Consider the following 13,015-nt stretch of genomic DNA (forward strand, 5'->3'; position numbering starts at 1 on the left):
TTAGGGGCCATATATAGTTCACTCAGGGCCACATGTAATGGACCTTGATCTCTCCATATGTCTGACCCTGTTTCAGTGATCTGGGGTGTGATTGCCTGCAACCAGACCGCCTGGTCCTGATGAGCCCACTCACCTCTCACAAATAGCTTATGTAAGAGTTGGTCTCTGGCTATTTTGATATCTACCAAGGTCGTCATTCTGGAAATTGATTTCCTTCCTGACTTACAGAAGTTTGTATTTTATTTTGCAAAACAGACCATTTCCTTAGAGCGTTCCTTTGAGGGGTGTTTTTACAGTGTAACACGGCGTGTTGATCCAACAGGATTTATGTATCCTCTCAGTTAGCACACTGTATTAATCTGCACAAGTGATAGGTCTAATCCAGAATCCCCGGCTCGAGCCCCCAATCATCAAGTGACTTCAATTCAGCAATCCCACTTAGTCAGTGTCTCATCTGGGACGCCCAAGGGAAGCCCTTATTTATATATTTTTATGACAAGTTATACTCTGGATGATAAACCCTTATATAACGCCCCTCTCTTTGAATCCCCCTGACCTCACTGAGCCAAGAAGTAGGTTTGTTTTGCAATTTAAAAGGTTTATTGAGAAAGTAAACAATATATATATATCGCACTTTTATGAATAAATTAATATTTGATAGCACACTTAGGCATATGACAGTGATCATCAATGGATGATGTTACACTAGCACACTGATTTAATTACTGAGGAGTTAGTATAGGGAGGATAAGGTAGCTGAGAATACTTTTATGATTTCAAGGAAATGCAATGATGAATAAAAATGCAGTACAGAAATAAACTGATAGGGTTTCGCAAGAGAAAATATGTTCACCTTTCCCCTTGTGGCAATTCACTCCCCCCTATGCAATATAAGGAGATGGAAGTAAAGCACACAGTTTTCAGGAATACAATCACAATGCAATACGAATTTCAGTTCCACCCTAGCAAGTTTAGAGCAACAGGGATGGGTTTAAAACACAGGCAAAAATACTTTAATGTGATTTTCAAGGGAGTGAAATATGCTAAACATGATTTTAATTCCCTACAGGGTAGGTGATAGCTACTTAGGATTGTTTCAAGTCCACACTACCAATTATTCATGAGGGATTATTAGGTTGAAAACGAATTTTAGCAGTGCAAGAAAAAGACAGCAATCTTTTTGACAGGTGAAGAAATTGGGCCAAATCACAAATCGCTTAGATTCTTAGCTTTAAAATTAAAGTTAAATCTCGTTCCTAGCACACGCGGTTCAAAAGATACAGACAATTTTGTGGAGATAGATTTTCAGAAGTAAAATTAAAGTTTCAGAATGATAGATGCGCTGTGGAAGATTTGGATCTACAGGATGGATACACAATTCTATGATGCAGTTCTACATAGGTGGAAATGGTTTGCATTAGAATATTTTGAACTAAGAGATTGGTTTTGCACAGTTCTGGCTGAGTACTCACACTATACATTTGAAATAGGCCGTCAGGGTCTGGTCAGGTTTGGACTGGACTCCTGGAGGGTGGTTCTGAAGTCATGGCTCTCTGGGTCAGCTCTGCTCTGCTGGTCTGGTCTGGCACTCGGCACTGCACGGTGGTCTGGATCTCTGGTTCTGCTGTTCTGGATCAAGTGGATTCTGGATACAGCACTGATTTCTGGGTACTGGCACAGGGTTCTAGTCAGAATCAAACAGCTCAGCCCGGCTGTTTGAATAATTTGCAAAAGATTTTGAGGCCTGCTGAAAAAGTTCTGAAGTCTGGATTCTACGTTCTGGAGATGGTCCTTCTGAATATTGTCAGGTCCGGCAAAGCGCTTCGCAAGAAAGGGGAAAGTGACCTCTTGCCTGTCCAAAGCAGTCTCTTTTTATGTGTTTTGAAAATGGGTGTGTGCGTGGGCATAACTAAGCCTGTCCCTCACAACTTATCATTGGCCAAGTCCTCCTCTCTCCCTTGATTGGGGGAAGGAATGGAGTGTCATCGTGATGAGGTATGTTTTATGAGTCAGAGGTTCCTCCCCTTTGCATTTACTTAGAAAAATCAATTTCACCCAAAACACATATTTCCCAGATACACAATTTGTTGAAATTACATGTACACATTGCAGATGAATTAAGGTACATTCTTTCCCCCAACTCTGATCTTTCTAAGAGTTTGGGTTAAGAAATGACAACATTTTTTCATTTTTGGTAGCTTTAGCAACATTGGTTTTTCATCAAATCTTTACACAGACCTGTACCCTCTCCCTGAGCATATTAATATAAGTTATCATGTCTCTAGCATAAATACAGTGTCTACAGCATTAATAAATCGTGGGGTTCGGTCCCAGAACACTGTACAAAGTGGAGTTTAGACTCAAATTGTAGGTACATTTTGCATATTAAGAATCTCCAAATTGTACATTCGTATCAGCTTGAGATAATATTTTATGAGCGATTTAATCAAACATACATTTGGTGCAATATGAAATCCACAATTCAGTCTGGGTCCGCCCCCAGGAACTTGGTGAGTCAGAGATCACATGCCTCTCCTTCCCCCAGTGCAGTGTTGACAGTAAACACCCAAAATCAGCATATTCTATTCAGCAGCAAGAGTCTATTGTGTTGACTGAGGTCAGCAGACCAGGGGGGCACTCTGCATCTGGTTAACATGACCATGTGATCTCCTGGGCTGTTGCTGGGAAGGCTAAGTGTGAAGACTTCCCATGAACAGAGGCCTCTTGAACTGTTAATTGAATCAGACTGTCTTCTGGGAACAGCAGGTGTTAAGAATTTTTATTAACCAGCAAGGCTTTGAAGTCCAGGCTGGCTCATGCTCCTTTGTCAGCTACTGAAATACAGTTCTCCTGTCAGAGAAGATCCTGATCGCTAGCACCGGTTAGTGTCCAATGCCGGTACTGCACCTATTTTTGGGAGCTGTCTTGAATTAAAACATTTCAAAAAGAAAGGATTTTACTTGATAGTATATGATCCTTGCTTCACATGGCATTGATGTGGATCTGCAGTAGAGTAATTTTGTGCCCATAATTTTAGCCATTTTTGACATCAATTACTATCTTGCAGTGTTTGAAATAGGCATTTTTAGCTTGCATTTCAGAGAAACAAAGGTGATTTCAAAGCGCTTTTTGAGCTAACAGGCACTGCAGTTTTTCCTTTGGCCCCACGTTTCACTCATGGTGCGTCTGGCCCACCACGCTCGCACCGGTCGGTGGAAGTTTGGGCGACCATTTTGGTGTGCACAAAAATGTGCGGTTTTCCTTGAGTCTGGCGCAAATGTGGGCTTTTCGGCCATCTTGGATTTTCTAAGCCCACAGCACCAAATGTTGCAGCATAATAACTTGAACGTGGGTCAAGACACCCAACATACCGCAGCCCAGATGAAACCTAAGGCACAATCATATCCACCCCACCACACCAACCACATGTTCCCCACTTCTCCCCCGGCAACCAACCTCGCTCCACCTAAGCCATAGATAGGCACACTCACCACCAATCCAAGCACTCCCCCCACTCCACTCAAATCTGCCCTCATAAACAAACGCTCATTACCAGCCCACACTACGGAGATCCGTGACCTACTTATCAACCTCAACCTGGACCTCCTCGCCGTTACAGAAACTTGGCTTCACGAAGCAGCTGGCCCGGCTATCTCACTACAGAAACTTGGCTTCACGAAGCAGCTGGCCCGGCTATCTCACTAGCCCTTCGACCAGGCTACACTATACTCCATCAGGACAGACTAAAAGGGGGTGGAGTAGCGCTCTTAGTCAAGGAATACTTGTCCTTCAGACAAATAAACTCCCCACTAGAAGGCAACTCAGACTTCACAGCGTTAAACTATCCCTCTCCCCTAACTGCACTATTGCAAATCACATTGTATACCGACCCCCAGGCCCGTCCACAGACTTTCAGGAAAATCTACTCCAACTACTAGGTGAGAACCTAAAAACCACCACCGAAACCATTGTACTGGGTGACCTAAACCTTTGCTTTAATTACCCCAAAGACAAGCAAGCTAAATCTCTTGCAAAGGCACTTCAGGATTTGGGATTCCTGCAACCAGTCACTAACCCCACTCACGCTAAAGGCCGCACTCTCGACTGAGCGGTGGACCATAACTGTTCCGCCAACATCAGCTCCACCATGCCCCTGGACCGACCACCACCTGATTCACTTGTCCATCCCAACCTCCTCCAAAGCCACTAAACCTAATGCTCCCTCCCCACCAGCACTAGCTAGGAGCGCCGGTAAACTAACCAAAGACAAGCTCCTACCGCTTCTGGAGGATTCAGCCCGCAAGCTTCCTTTTTCCAAAAATCCTTTGATCCTAGCAGAACTATATAATCTGATGCTCAAAAAACAGTTGATTCCATAGCTCCTCTAGAAAGGAAAAAAGCCAAAGTTTCGAGGCATGCTAACTCCTGGTACACATAAGAACAGCTGGAACTAAGCACCCTCAAGCATATCGCGCTAACCGAGTGGCAAACTAATCCCCAAGAATCCACTTAAGAAGAATACAAAAAACTGTCCACTGAATACAAAAGAGACATTATCCTAGCCAAATCCACCTCTTACAACACGAGAATTTACGAATGCCAAATCTGAATCTATGGACATTTTTGCTATATTCAGATAGCTTGCTACCCCTGTCACTAGCACCCAAGACATTGTGAAAGATGAATCTTGGTGCTCAAGCATTCAAACAGCTATGCTCGATAAAACAGACCTCGTGTAGAACAAAATGTGTTCCCACCTTAATGTCTTGACTAGCTCTGACCCGCCCATCTCACCCACAAACACCCTCTCCCAGAAGAAGACACTCTTTTCCTTCAGAGATGTTTTGGAAACTGAAGTCCTAGCCCTCCTTAAACACATAAAACCTTCCAACTGCAAGGGTGATATCTTTGATGCCAATATCATCAAAGACTGCGCGGACACCCTAGCACCTTTCCTGACAGCATTCATTAGTGCCTCATTCACAACTGGTACTGTCCAACCATGCCTTAAAGAGGCCTGGGTACACCCTCTCTTGAAAAAACCTTCTCTGGACCCTTCCTCCCCCAACAATTACCCGCCCATCACCACAGTACTATTCATGCTAAAAATTCTCGACAAAGCTGCATACACTCAGATCCAGCAATTCCTTGAAACCAACGGTATCCTAGGAAAGAGCCAGTCAGGTTTCCGCCCAGGCCACGGAACTGAATCTGCCTTACTGGATATAAAAAACCAGCTAGCTGAAACATTGGATGAAGGTAAACCAGCTGTTATCCTCCTTCTTGATTTGTCTGCAGCCTTTGACCTTGCGGACCATAAGACCCTTTGCAGACATCTCACAAATTCAGCCCAATTGACCCCTGAAGCCGCTACCTGGATCACTTCATTCCTTGAAGGAAAAGCCATGAAGGTTTTCTCAGATCAGGTTTGCGCGGCACCCACCACCATTCACTGCAGAGTCCCACAGGGTTCCTGCACCTCTCCCACCCTGTACAATATATTTACCAAACCTCTCTTCGACAAGCTGGATGCTCTAGGCATAGCATACACAAACTATGCCGACTACACCCATGTCCTCCTCCCACTCGCCGGCTCTTATGAAAAAGATGCTGAGACTCTGCACAAGATTTATGCCACCATCCAAGCAGCCAAGGGGCTCTCTCTCATCGGGAATAAAACCCAAATCCTCCTGGTCGGCCCCAGGGATACGCTCAATAAACTCAATAAACAATAATGCTCATTCACAACCTCGTATCTCTCATAAAAGGTAGTCAGAGCCACCTATGCCAGAACCAAATGATCACACTACTCCAACCAGCTGAACATCCCCACCTATAAAAGAGACAAAGCGGGCAGATCCAGCTTCCCGTTCTTAGCTCCAAAACAATGGAATGCCCTCCTTAATTTCCCTAAGGAACAAAACCTTGCACATGTCCTTCCGCAATACGCTCAAAATGAGACTCTTTAACTAAATCCACAATACATTTCTCCACACTACTTCCTGTTTCTAGGAAGGTATTACTTGTTTCTGGTTCCCCTGTAACCATGGAACCGGAGAGCCCCCATCCATTGTTACATGTCACGATCAACTACCACCTGTCTAGTATTAGGTTCATTGTAACCAAGAACCACAGACAAGCTGTCTTTCCATGCTATCTTTTCCTCTGTTTCTTGTAACCAAGTAAGCCTTGCTTGGAACAGCACCATGATGCCCGAGGGCTGCTTTGTGTGCTTTGTAAATGTAAATAAATAAACACTAGACTCTTTCCTTAAGTCTGATCTTAACAATTGTTCTTAAATATTTTTGAAGAGCTCAAGCCGCCACTGGGTCCCCAATTAATTTCAAACATAGAAAAGCATGGTGGCATTGGGTCAACCTTTTAGACCTTATCAAAGGCAGTAAAGTCTGGGCTCAGCATAGGCTTGGTAAAGGCTGGATCTAACAGCATGAAGTGCAACACTGTTTTGTTATGCATGGTCCAAAAAGGGCTCCACGTGATATTTTCGAATATTGAAGGCTACATTCCAAATATTTCTTTTTACCAATTTGGTGCTTTCATCAATATTCGCCAATATCCATTTTCGTGGGGGTTAGCCCCACCCGAATAGGCCTTGGAACCAATCCCCTGCCTCTCCTTGCCTTTAAATTGGGGTATCATCCCCTGAATCCCACTTTGTTCTCCTACCCCCTCCCTGCCACAAACACGACTACCTAATTTCTCCATCCCTCACAGGCAGACACATACATATACCAAACAAAAACAGAATCACACACACTTATTTGCCCACCCGTTCCCTCCCTTGCATGCAACAAACACTTGTCAATCTACACAAACACGCTTACACATAACTTCTCCTTCCCTCAATCCCTGACAACACCCAAACATCACACACCCCCCACACATATTTAGCATTTACCTGGTACATCCCATACTTCCGTCTTCTGGTGTGAATGCTCCTGTCACCCCCTGCGCACACTCCTTGGAGTACAGCAGGGTGACAGGTCACTTTAGAAAGACTGCTCCGAGAGGTTTCAGAACTGACATTTTAAAGCAACGTTTTACAATTTTGGTAAAGTGAAAAAGATGTTTTTACTTACTACCACAAAGAGGGCATGCATGAATAATGTCAGTGGATTTTGAGAAGGAGGCCAAAGCTTTTGCAATCAGCAAAGAGCTAAAGCATTAACCAATTTCTCACCTGGCAATTTAATATGAATTGTGCACATATGTACCCCTTGCACCATTCTTTCATTTCTCTATCCTCATGCAATCTTGTCTTAATTTTCACAAGGAGTCTGGTTCTCTCACTTCTGCCTATCGAAGATGGAAATTGAGTGGACAATAAAATTCAACCAATGTTGCTAGGGCTGGATAAGATCTGTGGTTGCAACCAAAAGAACTGGGACTATAATGTCGGGGTGGCCAAGGAGGGTCCCCTTTATTTGTGAACAGTGTATGTAGCGCACACTATATTGATGATGACAGCAAAACTGGGATATTGTTGCAAATCCATATGAATCATGTAGGAAGATACAATATTAAAAACACGAACACAAACTCATACAGGGGGTGTTTTTCTTTCAACGATTAGTTGTTACACAGACATTCTAAAGGTGGCAGGAACATGACAGGAAAGAGAATTAGTTACCTAGTAATAAGGTTGTACAAACAGGGCAAGGTTCACAGTGCTTGCAAGAGAACAGATATTAGCTGGCCCTTTGTATTAAAATCTTTAGAGGGGATTAGTGATTTGTTTGGTGTAAGTAAACAGGGCCTGAAGCCAGGATCGGCCAGGTCATATGTGGCCGCATAGATTTGATTAAGGCTCCGGAAGTCTGTGGAATGGAGATGGCTAACTATAGTTCACGGGAAATAATGGTTAAGGAGACCCTCCTCTATCTGCTAAAATAAGTCAGCGAGACCATGTGCAATCATACTTAAAGTTAAAGGTTTTAGGCCAGTTATTGCTAGCAATGAATTATGATTTCAACACTAATGTTTAAACCATGCACCAACACCAGGACCTACTACAACCAATCCCAAGAAGAGTTGTGTTTTGAATATGATCTGAAAATAATAATGAAGATAAACTTGACTAATGAAAATGGAAAAATTGGGGAAAGATGGGATTTCATTGAAGAGGTTTTGGCCAATCATATTTGATGGGTGGAGAGTAATACATGTATCTGGGAGTGTTTTAAATTGTTGTAAAAAGTATATGAACTTCCAATGGATGTTGTATTGTTGACACTTGGGTTAGTTTGTTCCTGCAACACCATCTAACCCCGAAGATTTGTACAATAAACCTGCTTTATGTACAATTGTGTAATCGCTTTTTAAGTGGTGGGCCTGTTTTGGGTTGAGGTGATTAAAGGTCCACCCCGCATCTGGTGAGCAAATGTAGGAGCTGAGGCATTCCAAGAAGTTGGAGGTCTGCGTTCCACACCTCTCAGCTGCCCCACCTCATGCCGGGGACCGGTCTTCCAAGCACAGTGAAAAAGAGGTCTGCGGATGCCATATTAAAGGTCTATCTGCTTCCCAGAGACATGGTGCCACGGCCTAGAAGTGTGGAACGATTTGACGAAGCACTGCATCGGGTTCACATGAGTTTGCAGTTGGCAGTTTAAAGCAAGAGGGGAAATAGGAGTAGAAAAGGGGGTGTTTCCTTGACTTAAGGCATTTTGTTTTTGGTTTGTTTTGGATTTGTTTTGGGGGTAAGAGTAGATTTGGAGTGTGGGTGTGAAATTAGTTGAGGTTACATGGTTTGGAAAAGTCGATGTTTTTTGATAGAGGGGTTGAGCTGTTCTGTGTTGTCAGTTCTTTGTATATATTTTTACCTAGTTTGTTATTTTAGAGGAGTTGTGAGGGGGTATTTTACCTGGCACGCCCAGCATAAAGCTTGTCCTGATACCCTTTAGATTTAAACTAAGAAAAAGCTTTTTCTCCTTTTCGGTATAGTGACTATCCTCCTGAGACTATTCTTATTTCTGTTAAATTAAGTATTGTATTAGTCTGTACGTCACACTCTCAGGAGTAGAAAGGAGATACACGCTCATGTATTCAGGGTGATAAACTCCAATATTGCGCTGTACACAGAAACTGAAATCCTAAAAACTCTTATTCCAAGAAATGTTTTTATTCCATATAGGTGCAAAACTGTTCACACATGATTCAGCCTCCTGGACTTTCTCAAAACTAGGCTGAATGAGTTAGCAATTAATTCTTATACATAATTATTTCTAACATAAAGAGATAATATATATGGATATGTTATAATTCTATAACGATCACATTTAACCATTTAACAATCCAAATTAAATCAGAGTAACATAAAAATATCCGGAATATTCATTTAACACATGAATGTATTATTTAGACAGAAAATGAGGATTGGTAGTGGGGAGGATTCTTTAGGATAACACAAAGCGATATAAAATGCCATGTTTAGTAATAGCATCTTGGGATACATCTGACAATGTATTGCTCCTAAAATCTCATCCAAGTCTTTAGTTTCACTTTTAAAAAGTACAACCCAAATTATTGAGTTCCAGCACCTTAATTTATATATCAATAGTATACTCTTCAAAATCATATGTAAATGTAATAATAATCAAAAATCAGTTATTTTCTCTGTTTTTCACTTTTAGTAATACCTCCTTATTAAACTGGGATAGTTCCCATGTTCCTGTATTAAAAATAATTACTTATTCTGATAGTGTCTCAGTTGTCCATCCGATCCCACTCAATATCGGTCTTGCCTCCCGGATCTTGTCATAACATCTGTGTACCTTTGGAAGAAAGTACATAGTGGGAAACGCTGGTGTCTTGACTGTTAGATACATATTTTCTAAGTCTTTAATAAGTCCTTGTCTGTGCCACTTTGTGATGAATTCCCTAACACTAACTATTACTTCTACCTTTGGATTTGATATTAACACTTTATAACACTCTGGGGTTCTTAAGTGTGTCATTGCCATTTCAATATAATATGATATGATATGATATATGATGTGGCATTCATAACGCGCCTATACAGAAGTGTTTCAAGGCGCAACACAGCAAGGGAGGGGGAACAGAGGGAAGACAGACAACGATCCTACTAGGCCAGGTATCATTCAGATCATGCAAGTGCCTGGGAAAGGGGAGGGGGAAAGTGCAGTACATGGGATAAGAATAATAAACAGTAAGTAATCTACAGCCATCTGGTGGCAAGTGAAAGGGTACTGCAAACATCAGGTCTCAAGTGCTGGTGGTTGAACTGTATGGGTACAGAAACAGTCCCTAAGTGCAGGGGTTGCCAGGAAGGCAGTGCAGGTGTGCTACTGGCAGGGGGGGGGGGCAGGGCCCAAGATCAGGGGGTGGCCAGGTAACCAGTGCAGTTTCAGTATTGGCCAGGAAGTCAGCAGGGGATAGGAGGAGAAAAAGCAGAACCAAAGAGAAAGGCTTTGAGGTGCTTCTGGAACTGGAGAAGATTCTCCTCAAGTTTTCGGGAGGCAGGTAGGCTGTTCCAGAGGGAGGCCCCAGCCGAGGAAAGAGATCTACCTCCAACTTGTTGCTTGGAGAAGCAACTGACCCGAAGGGAGTTGGAGGCAGATGAGTGAAGAGCTCGAGAAGGAAGATATTTTGGAAGAGAGAACTGAAGGTATTGAGGCCCCAGAAGGCCTTGTGGACAACACAGAGGGTTTTGAACTTAATCTTCGCAGCCACTGGGTGCCAGTGCAGAGATTTCAGTCCTGTTGAGATACGATCCCTGGGCTTGAGGCCAAGGACAAGTCTCGCAGTCCTGTTCTGGTTGAGTTGCAGGGGCGGAGAGTTGAAGCAGGCAGATTTAGGAAGAGGCTGTTGCAATAGTCCAGCCTAGAGAGAACCAGAGCTCTGGAGACAGTGAGCTTCTGGGGGAAGGAGAGGAAAGGAAGAATAACATTGAGGAGGTGCAGCTGGTAGTATGACTTCTTAGAGATGTCAGAGATGTGAGGAGAGAAGGAGAGTGTGGAGTCGAAGATGGCCCTGAGGTTTTTAGCCTCACAGGTGGGAGCAGGAGGAGGGCAAAGGGAGGCCGGCCAGAGAGTGACTGGAAAGGAGGGAGCAGGTGTTCCAAGGAGAAGAATCTCAGTCTTACTGGCATTAAGACAGAGACCATTGGCGGCACACCACTCCTGGATGGCGGACAGGCAGTCAGAGATGAGAGAGGGTGAAGTGGTGGCTGTGGGTAGCCTGAAAATGAGCTGAGTGTCATCCGCATAGAACTGGAAGTTGGAGCAGAGTGCAGCAATGCAGCGGGCAAGAAGTGCCAGGTATAGGTTGAAAAGCCAGGGAGAGAGGTTAGACCACTGGAGAACACCACAGGTAGAGATGGAGATGGAGGAGAGGAAGGACCCAAGTTGAACCTGGGAGAGTCGATCGGAGAGGAAAGAAGTCAGCCATGCCAGGGCCTGACCGGTGATACACAGGTTATCACAGAGATGGTTGAGCAGGATGGCATGGTTGACCGTGTCAAAGGCAGAAGAGAGATCACAGAGGATGAGGACAGAAGGGGTATTGGAATCAAGGTTTGAGAGCAGGTCTTCACAGATGTTCAGGAGAGCAGTTTCCATGCTTCTGGCAGCTCTGAAGCCAGACTGATGATCATGGAGACAACCAACAGATTCAGTGTGAAGATTGAGCTGGGAGATGGCCAGTTTTTCCAAGAGCTTTCCCAGGAAAGGAGTGATGGAGATTGGGCAATAGTCATGTGGAGGGGGTGAGGAGCAAGCAAGGTTATTAAGGGAGCGGACGGAGGGGACAGCTAAATCCTCAAACGGCCTTGAATGCAAAAACGGGCACATACCTCCTGAGGCTCAGGGTGTACAAGCATCCCGTCGTGGAAGATTACACGAGCCCAACCGGTTCAGTCCAGGATAGAGATACAAACTAATCAATACCACTAACAATTTCCTTCTCTGCATACACCTCTCAAACTCCAAACCAAACACAACCACAAACCTCTAGCGCAGCAAACCGCACAAACTTCACTACACTGCAACAACAAAACAAAAACACACATAGACTTGCACATCAGCACACGACGACTACCGGCCGCATACACCCCAGGACCAGCCGACGGAAACACCGGGCTGAGGCTGCCAACAGCATATCACTGCAATCTTGCACTTTTCCAGCCTCCACCCACTAACCCACCCTCCCTCCCTCTTTCAGAGCCGCCAGAGCGCCAGGGGACCACTCCGGTGGTGATAGTGCGCGGTACAAATTACCTTTAACATTAACATTAACATTAACAATAGTTAGCTGAGCAGTATGGGTCGGCAGAGGGTTTCTTAAGAAGAGAGTGCACAATGGAATGCTTCAGGAGGAAGGGAAGAGTCCCGTGGCGAAGGAGTGGTTGCAGAAGTCGGCCAGAGCAGTAGCTCGGGAGTCAATGTGGTCCTTAATGGTTTTGGAGGAACAGGGATGAACCTGTTTTGATGAGACTTTCATAGATCAGACTTGTCTAGAAACATTGTCAGGGGAAAAAAGGGGAAAGGCAGAGAAGGAGGGAGGGGAGGTGGCCGAAGAAGGGCCAAAGGAAGAGCAGGGAGTAAAGGGAGGAAGGGGAGAGGAGGAAAGAGAGGACAGGATGTCCTGAGTTTTAGAGATGAAGTGAGAAGCCAGTGCTGTGCAGAAGGCCTGGGAAGGGACAGGAAAGGTAGAGACTGCGGCATGATTGTCCAGTTCCTTGCAGAATTTAAAGAGTTCAGCCGAGTTGTTAGATGCTGTTCTAGTCATGACAATATTTCCTCCTTTATCTGCTTCTTTTATGATTATTGATTTATCTTGCACCAGGTTTTTCAAAGCCACATCTTCTTGTTTAGTTAGATTACTATTGTATTTGATATCATGTTTTATGCTTTTGCTCCTTCTCTCAATTTGTCAGTTAATATCTTCAGTTACAATTTTAGAAAAGGTATCAATCACATTGGGCCTCATCACGACCTCGGCGGTAACGCCGGCGGTATTAGCGCGGGGGCTATTAGCG

Source organism: Ambystoma mexicanum, chromosome 5q, assembly GCF_040938575.1.
Source record: "Ambystoma mexicanum isolate Mex_15411 chromosome 5q, UKY_AmexF1_1, whole genome shotgun sequence".
NCBI lineage: Eukaryota > Metazoa > Chordata > Amphibia > Caudata > Ambystomatidae > Ambystoma > Ambystoma mexicanum.